The 10014-nt window shown below is 41.5% G+C and overlaps 1 long non-coding RNA gene across 1 annotated transcript; it reads right to left on the minus strand.

Annotated features, from left to right (window-relative positions):
- Positions 1 to 1840: 1840 nt before the first annotated feature.
- On the minus strand, positions 1841 to 9184 carry LOC142107765 (uncharacterized). The gene is made up of 4 exons (XR_012680011.1): positions 9073 to 9184; positions 7084 to 7274; positions 2401 to 2481; positions 1841 to 2268 (listed from the first exon to the last, which is right to left on the minus strand). It is a non-coding gene; the product is annotated as an uncharacterized LOC142107765 (long non-coding RNA).
- Positions 9185 to 10014: the final 830 nt, after the last annotated feature.

Genomic DNA, 10014 nt, shown 5'->3' on the forward strand with positions numbered 1-10014 from the left:
GGGGTAGCAGAGAAAGACTAAACACATGAAAGGGGAAAGGAGACAAAGAGTTAGCGGACGAGAGCGGCAGGTGGATAATGGACAAAGGTACAGAGGAATGCACAGCCACAATGGCGAGCACAGGGAAACCAAAGGGAGCATAAAAAAAAAAGAACGAGAAATATAGACAAATGCGGAGAAGGAGGTGAAAGTAACGTAGCACAATAGGAGCACAGAGATATATTGATTAAGAAGATGCATGGATTAAGCAGCTCAGAAATTGGAACCAGGAGACGCTCTATACAGTGTGATACAGACATAGTGTGTGTGTGTGTGTGTGTGTGTACAGGTGCTCAGGAGGCCTGCAGACTATCGCACACAATAGACACTTCTAGCCAGCTACCTGTGACAGCGGCGATAGATTGGACCGCAGACAGGCTGAGCCGTACTCAGCAGGCAGCGCGCCTGTGATTGTCAGGTTCTGCATGTAGAGGGGTGAGAGTGTATGTGAGGGCAGAGGAGGGGGGGGGGGGGTTAGGGGATACGCTCGCTTGTGACGTTCACACTGCACAGACTGAGGATGGAGACAGACAGACAGGAGTGGAGAGTGTGGCACAGGCAGCTGGAGGTCAGGTACAGAGTGGGGATCGTCTCTGACGGATGCCAACCAGTGTCTGCTGAATGGTTTTCCTGTCTTGTGTATTCATGTTGCGTGTGCATAATATGTTGGCTGTGATGTCTATCATGTCTGTGTGTGGATATGTGTATATATTATATATATTTTATATATACACACACAAACGTCTCTTCTTCGCTTCTTCGTCTTGAACATGTCTGGTTGACCACTAAGGGATATGTCTGTCTATCTGGATCAGTCTCGTACGCAATACCATTGTCTTTGGGCAGTCTGTCTATTAGCTCATGTCCATCTGTAAATGTACGCCACGGTACAGCTATTCTTACGTGACAAACCCACAAATCTCCGTACTTGTCTCTATCTGTTAATAATTTACTGCGTTACTTAATCTTTTTCTTTCATCCCCCCCCCCCTGCACTTCCATATCACGTATACATCTGTTCAGGTCTGTTATCAGATCACATACATGTGACATGTGTGATTTTTACTGCATCTTTCTGTTGTGTTTATTTTGGAATCCGTGGAGACACTTTTGATGCAGTGTGTTAAGGGGATAGACGTCTGTGTGTTCAGCCAGAGATAGAACATCTAATTTTGTACCTTAGTTTCGGGTTAGTCCCTATTTCTGTCGTCACTGGCTATTAATATTCTGGCTGCGGTCAAGTTGCCATTTTGCGCATTGTCTGTGTCTCCGTCTATTCGTGCCGTTCCTCGCCAGTCTTAATATCACGCGTGGGTCTCTCTTTGTTACCTGTCTCTCTCTCCAAGCAGGTGTGTGTCTGTTGGCTGGTGGAAAAGTATCAGGCTGCAGTGTGTGTCGGACTTCCTCTTAAGTCAACCCTTGTCTTGTGAGTCTTTAATAGAACGTTTTTTTTGCATTCCTCGTATTTGCGCATTTGTTTCATTGTTCAGTAGATCTGTGAAGCAGCCTAGTAAGTAATTATGTATGTACAGCAGACAGGGTGCTTACGTCCGTCCGTCTGTGATTTCTTTTTTGCCTGTCTGTCAGACAGTGCGCAGGAAAAGCCTATAGATTTTATTAGACTCTGTGTATGACAGACAGGCCATGCATTAAGTTTTATATACAATATTTTTAAGCACACGGGATACAGATCCTGCACAAAGTGTAGATTAGATGTCACTAGACAATGATTGCACTGGGTGGGTGTTACTGCAAAGAGATGGACATTAACACATCCAAGTCCATATTTGTATTTATCTACCTTTAATACGCTTCCCTTTGGACGTTTTCAGATTATCAGAAAGCTTTAAAAATAAAAAAATAATCCTCGTGCCTGCACTAGAGGTGCGGCCCACCACAATCTCGCTGGTGTTGCCCAGACAGACAGCAGGTCTCCCCCTGGACCGAAGAACATTTAATGTGGAGAAGGAAAATCATGGTACCAGGCCATCCAATTATAGCCTGTACTTCCTGCAACCACTCCCTAAACTACAGACTGATACAGACAGGGCAAAATAAGGACACTCGTTGGTGAGGTGCGCAATCCCGTCAAGTGCCACACTCTTAGCACTTGTCTGCCGAGAAGGCTTCTTACCGAATCAATCCTTCATCCTCGTTCTTCTTAGGATCAAGTTGTTGAAATTGCTTTACACGGCATCTCTGGCAGAGCAGATTTTGAAATACATTGCACCTAATAAGACAGGGTGGGGGGACGGGGGCATTATTTTGTGGATTTTAGGAAGAGGATCCAGCTTACCGATCAGAAAATTTTAGCCATTAACTTTATAGCTTGTTACGATGATATTGAATGGAATCATCCTACCTCATCCTTAACTTGTTTCATCCTGTGCCTTAGCCCAAGATTCCCGAGGTTCTGTGACTGTCCGGAGGGAAGCGACGCGATCTACGAGGTAAGACAATGGGATTTGTTAAGGTGTGCACGTGTGTCTGTGTCTGCTGTACCCTGAGCTCTGGCGCGCGCAGTCCTGCGCCAGACAGTAGATAAGACGTGAGCTCTATTGTTGTCTGACACGCAACATTCCACAATTGCTTCTACCTAGAACCAGGTCTAATACCTGAACATTAAGAATGATCACTAAATGACAAAACCCTGTACATACCTATATGCAATACAATACATACCTATATATACACAACACATTGAAGTAACTCATTCAATGCTAGTTATTACATTGCAGCTCACGTAACTCCAACTATATAATTATGCTGATCTATCTCTATTAAGGAGCACTCTATGAAATACAGGGAATGTTCGTTCCATATATTGCAATACAATGTAAGCTGTCCAACTTGCACCATTTTGCCAGTCCCTGCACTCAACAAAACATGGATTCAGTCGGAATGTTAAACACAATTATTGCTATGTTTTTAAGTCTTACCTGCACACAGTTCTTGACAGCAAGCAGTCTCCTAGCAGCAGACGTATTTATCGGACACTAAGGGGATCGTCAGTCACTAGCTGGGGGGGAGCTGCAATAAGTTTGGTCACAACCCTCATATTCGGCATAAACTAGGAGATATATTGTGCTCACCGCAACAACTAAATCAAAATCAGATTGCAAGCTCTGGAGCTCTGCTAAAATGCACTGTATCAAAAAACGAGGAATGTTTATTCGATATACTGCAATAAATGCTGAGCTGACAAGCTCACACCATTAGATATATCTATACATAATATATAGATATAATGTATGGAGAGATATTAATCAGCAGGTATTAGGACACAGTCATACTGACTATGGGTAGACGACTAGACGGATCCTCCGTTACACGTTCCAAGTTGAAAAATGGCCGCCGTTGCTGCCCGCACCTTAACCCTTTCATTGCTTAAAGGTGCATTCAGCCAGCTGCTTAAGGATACCATAGAGGCCTCTCTAACGCAGGGCTGCCAAAAAGTCTACCCTTACTTCCTTTTGGGTGTTAAACACAGTACAACACTTTTAGAAACCTACACTTAGTAATTCTAAAATGAAGAAAGTGGAAAAAATGAAATGACTGCATGCGTTCAAGGCTGATCTAGAACAATAGAGAGATGTTTAAACAATGGTTGCATGGATTGCTAAAGAAATGTTGAAATATTGCCGGGTTCTATAGAACGAACAATGTGATTGAACTGGCAGCATGTACTCACCCACCTATGTATGGTATGGCTAGTCACATAACTGTGCTCGCGTATGACAATTCTGGTATATTTTAATTTATATTGTTATCAGTTTTGTCTAGATTACAGACTAGTTCCCCATAACAAGTGCTTATTTCTAAGTTATGTTCAACTGTTTCCTTTACTTTAATACTACTGGTAAATTGGACAATCTGTTGATTACCAGACAGTGAAACACTGTCAAATAGCTCATATTGACTATCCCGAAATATCACCCCTATGCATGGTTTTTATAGGGCTACCATATTGGAATTAAATGTTCCCTAAATGACAAAAGATTGCTATCTCTACAGACCGCAACACCAGCAAGGCATAAAAGGCACAATGCTACATATCTGATTGCAATCATCAGCCGAAAGGGTTTAACATTTTACAAAAATACAATATTTGTGGTTCTAACAAAGGTTTCGCTCCCATGCACACGTTACGATATAAGGTGCCCACACACATTGAAATATTGCAGCAAATATCGGGCCCCGTAGGGATGTGGACGTGTGTGTGGCCAAACCGAACGATAGTCCTGTTTTGAGCGGCAGGATTGGCCTTTGTGTGGCCAACTTAAGTGTGCTTTAACAGAGTCCGTAGTTGGCAGATTTTCTACCCAATACACATCTGACATTTCTTTAGCCCTGATCACCAAATGTCCATGTAAAGGCATGTGCAGGAGTCTAGACCAAAATATAGCCCATCCAGGCATCTCAGTGTTAAAAACAGCCCTAATTAAGTCTATAACGCTCCTTTCAAACTGATAGGAAAAGACTGAGTTGTCAATCACACTATAAAACACAGTTGATACACCCATTGATTGAAATATATCTGAACATCACAGAGCATTTAATTAGAAAAGCCATCACCGTCTTTTTGTGGTTGATAATATCTCTTGCATATGCTGTATACGTTTCGCCGCGTTTCTGTCTGCAGAGATTAAACCTCCTCACGGACAGTGATGCCTGCATGCGAGATACAACTGACTGTAGAGTGTATTGTCCGGGCAGTAATGGCAGAATAATTTGGGGGCGAGATCATCTTACCAGTCCTGCCAGCATAGACCCGACGCGTTTGTCAGTTCTGTAGAATAATGTTCACAGGCCGTATCTCGGTAATGATGGGGCCTCCAGGAGATAAGACGACTGGTGTGATCCAGGGGAGGAAGAAATATGTTTAGAATGAAGGGGTACGTTAAGAAGGAAGCCTCGGAGGTTACGTCATCTCTATTAAATGTAACATTTACACTGAAATAGCTTCATGAAATTCCTGTTTACGTTGTCTAAGAACAAAGACAACTGAAAGAGATGACATGAAACACCGGCCATTAAAATATCCAACCATCCACTTGTATTGTAAATACCTCAATGGGTCAGGTTTGTGAGGTCACAATAATTCCATTAACTCCATAACACAGGAATGTATCCACCAGGGAGTCCTTTTCCTGCAGTCTCTATGAAATCAATGCAGATCTATCTCAGCTGAAGAAAAATACATTAACATTTATTGGACGGAGACAGGCCTGGTGACCGCAGGGTTAAAGCCCTTTGTAAAGATGTAGCATGGATTATAGTGAATGAACGGGGTTAACCTGCATTGATCTAATAAAGACTTATTACATTACTGTATTAACCTTTACAAGTTCTGCCAGGAAGCAGGGACCATACACTTGTTCTCGCAAAGTACAGGAGAACTATGCAAGTTATGAGAACTATATATTTACCCAGTCTTCTTGTCTATATTTTAGTAACAACGTTAATTTAATTACATCTGGTCAATGCTCATTTTATTACCAATCATAACAGAGCGACTTTTGGAGTAACTTTGTGGTGCTGATTCCCAATAGGACATGGGTTTTGCTAGATGGGCTCTAATTTTTGAGATAATGGGTACCCCATTGAAAAACATAAAAATGCAAAAAATGTAATGGTCAGACAAAACGAAATGGTCTCAAATCATATAAAATTAAACACATGAGATACATAATGGCATTTTATTCGGTATAAAAACAGATAACGTAGTAAGCTGATTGGGATAATTACAATTAACGCATAGTAAAATGCTCTTTGTAGATTTTCTTTTATGTGGGTTTTCAGGACAATCACATTGGAGGTTCCAGGATAGTCGACCACCACGTGTCTGTCCCATCTGCCTTGATACCTTTCCTCCATCACCTTTATATCTTGATGAAACCTCTCCCCTTGTTCCTCACTAAAATCACCAAGATTATCCTGAAATCTGTGTAAGTGGCTATGGAGAAAGTCTACCTCTATGCTCATATTAGTACCCACATTTTTAAAGTTTGTGAGCACGTTTTGCACCAGTTCTTCATAATTGTCAGCTTTGTGGTTACCCAAGAAGTTCTTGACAACTGAGACATAACTGCATCAGGGAGAAGCTTCAACACCATTCATACATTTATCGTTAATCGACTTTATTCTTACTTGAAACACTCTGCATATACAAATTGTCACTACAACCACTCCGTTCACGACTTGACTTATTTACACTAATTACACGTATACAAATATATGACACGGACGAGAAACAAGAAAGACACAATAGACAACACGAACCGCTCAACTGCCAACTGACTGCTGGTTGGGTGACTGATCACTTATATACGGAGGGGGAACATTCTAAAATGATCGTGGAGTGAACACTTAGAACATACGCTTGTCTCACCTTCTAGAATGTTCTGGTAGATTCCCATATGCACGTGTTATGGCTCAATTAATTGAACTTAGCCATAATCATCATCATCATCATTTATTTATATAGCGCCACTAATTCCGCAGCAATATAATTGATTCATTAATTGAGGGTATTCATTATCTCAAGAACTAGAGTCAATTAAAAAAAAAAAAAGAATACTTTCATTTTTGAATTCAGCAACCACAAAATACCCTAAATCCGTTCAAATATCCTTAGTAACTAAAAACAGTTTGATTTTTTAATAACGAAAAAAAAAAATATGGATACGGATCACAAACTAATGCACAGACAGAAAAGAAACTTTGACAACCCAGAAAATAAAGGGCGGTGGTTCAGAAAAGGAACAGTGTCTAAGATAAGTAATTAAAGGATAACTTCACAGAAAACTAAGGGGTATATTTACTAAACGGCGGGTTTGAAAAAGTGGAGATGTTGCCTATAGCAACCAATCAGATTCTAGCTGTCATATTGCAGAATGTAGTAAACAAATGATAACTAGAATCTGATTGGTTGCCATGGGCAACATCACCACTTTTTCAAACCCGCCGTTATAGTAAATATGCCCCTAAGAGTCCTTTTGGGTTGAGCTCTACAACATAAATATTATTTCGGTGTGTTACTGACCTGGGGGTCCATCGGGTACCCCGATGTCTGCCACTTTCCAGACTCACTCTCCTCCCCCCCATGCTACAGCGTGTTTCTGATTGACCAAACGCTGCCTTTATAGCGAAACTCACCTCCACCGAGGGGAAGGAGCATTGCCGGACTGCAGCAGGTAGTTTGGGATCCACTGGATCAAGTCGAAGCCAGGCTCCCTAGTAAGAAATATTTTGGGTTAATGTTTAGCTTACGGAGGTCCACCAATTTTCAGGTTTGGGTGAAATTAGCCTCTGATTGCAACACTGTACGGTTAGCAAGATGTCTACAATAAAAATATGTATAAAAAGTATAGTACAGAATATTTTTATAGTATCAAACTGTTTTGGTTCTATTGTTGGGTTTAATTTGCTGAACATAGGCGGTAAATGTATCAAGCTGAGAGTTTTCCGGCGGGTTTGAAAAACCAATCAGATTCTAGCTGTCATTTATTTAGTACATTCTACGAAATGATAGCTAGAATCTGATTGGTTGCTATAGGCAACATCTCTACTTTTCAAACCCTCCGGAAAACTCTCAGCTTGAAACATTTACCCCCAGGTCATGTACAGTAACTACTTAGACATGACATAATTTTAACCCGCTCCTTAAGTCATTCAGCCTTAGTTCTCCAAGTCAATCCTAAAACGAAGGACTCCTCAAATGACGTTTATTTGATAGGTCTATTGAAGAGTTAAACAGGCACTGCCACCGTACCCCCCATTGCGTGCAAGCTGCAAAGAACCAATATGCAAGTTAATGAGATGGAGGGCGTCTAGTCGAAAGCATTTTTATGCTAAAGAAATCAACGTCAGCCTTCACAAGTTCAAAAACTTTGTATTTGTGTTTAAGTATAATGACACTAACATGCCACATTGAGCCATCCTTAAGGAGATCTGGGGGTAGATGTATCAAGCCGCGAGTTTCCGGTGGGTTTGAAAAGTGGAGATGTTGCCTATAACCACCAATCAGATTCTAGTTATCATTTATTTAGTACATTCTACAAAACGACAGCTAGATTCTGATTGGCTGCTATAGGCAACATCTCCACTTTTCAAACCCACCGGAAACTCGCAGCTTGATACATTTACCCCCTGGTGTCTGAGCAGCTTAGATCAGCCTTGGTCAACTTGTGGCTCTCCAGGTGTTGTGAAACTACAAGCCCCAGCATGCTTTGCCAGTAGATAGCCAGCCGATAGTTGGCAAGGTATTCTAGGACTTGTAGTCTCACACCACCTGGAGTGTCAAGGGGTTGGCCAGGCCTGGTTTAGATGATGGTGCTTGTACAATGTACGTCTAAACCTGGGCTTTTGGTAAGTAGTGAAATTTACCCCCTAGCGAGGCGATGCTGAATTCAGTAGTGCAGACTACACACAATTAGCGCTTGTTCATCCTGGTCCTCTGATTTAAAAGAACAAGTGAAAACGAACACAAATTATAAACGTTTATCCCAGTTACGCTTGTATTGGAGGAACACAAAAAAATCAGTTTAGAATAAATGCAGCAAAACCTCCCCATTTTGTGTCTTGAGAATCTCAAATAAGGAGTACTTCTTAGTACTTATAAACCTTTTAAATCCTTTGAAGCACATCATAGGTCCCTAGAGGAAGCGTGGAGGTTTTTTTTTTAATCTTCTTGAAAGTTACTCACTGTACTCGTAAAATTTAGGTCAGAGGATATTTTTGTTTCAGTGTCTTTCTTCAGTCAGAGACTCGATTCCTCCTATCGCCTCTTTCTCATTTATCACAGTAGACCATGGCTAGCGAATATCCTTCTACCTCTGAGCTAGCGGACTACTTTTGCACAAGTTAACCCTGAAAGCTGCAAATAAGTGCTGTATTTCTACCATAAGGCAACGGAATAATAAACACATTGCAAACGACTGTATCAATTTAGGGATGGAGGAGCACTTTCCACCAAACTATCATCAGACTACGTGCAGGTCTATATTAATTTGGTGTGCGAAAACATACATACCTGTAACCGGCTGTTCTCTCTTCCACTAGGTTCCTCAGTGATGTCCAGGTAAGGAGGTCGAGCAGTCAAGTCACCAGCGTATTTGCCAGCATGTCTCTCTGTCCCTGAGACCCTTAACCTGTGAGGAAAGGAAATCTCACAGGTGAGGTTCTGAGGAGCCGAGCGTTGTGTATTACTGCTACAAGAAGACACCACTAGATGGCAGCGTTCGATCCTGTGGTCCCAATGCAGGCAACGGCGTGGTTAACGAAACATCCAGTCATCTATTTAATAACATTTTCCCCTAGACTGTAAGCTCTTGTGAGCAGGGCCCTTTCTATCCTCTGTCTCACACCTGTCCCTTCTTTGTCAACCTTGTATGTACATGTTCTGTCTTTAGTATGAGTATATCAACTGAATATTGTGGATCCTTGCAAATAAACGATAATGACGATGAGTTATATAGTTTCTGCATAATCCGCAGCACTCTACAATTGGGAGCAAACACAGTAATAAAACAAGATTGATCTGCTTTCAAGCAAACAAACTATCCCTATGGACCAGACCCGGGAAGTCCTAATTATTACAGTACGGGAAACACTAGCTGCTCAAGGTGATGTTGCGGGAACTGGCTGTACGTTAATATTTCTCTTAGTGACGAGATACATTACTTTTATTGGTAACCGCAGTTATATGGACAGTGGGTCGATCGAGTGGAGTTGAGTGTACCCAAGAACGCACCAAAACCGAGGTGTAGGAGGACAACAGGTGAAAATATCTAAACCAAAAGTTATAATTACAAATTGGATTCAGATTAGGTTCCGATCAGCCATAGACCAAAATCTAAAACTATAAAAAATAGACTAGTCAATGAAACGCGTAAGGCGGTCCTATTATATTACAAGGAGGCCAAAGAAGAACATGAAACACAGTGCCGATTACCATACCCTGGTAAGTTGGCAG

The sequence above is a fragment of the Mixophyes fleayi genome, chromosome 11 (genome assembly GCF_038048845.1).
Source record: "Mixophyes fleayi isolate aMixFle1 chromosome 11, aMixFle1.hap1, whole genome shotgun sequence".
Lineage (NCBI taxonomy): Eukaryota > Metazoa > Chordata > Amphibia > Anura > Limnodynastidae > Mixophyes > Mixophyes fleayi.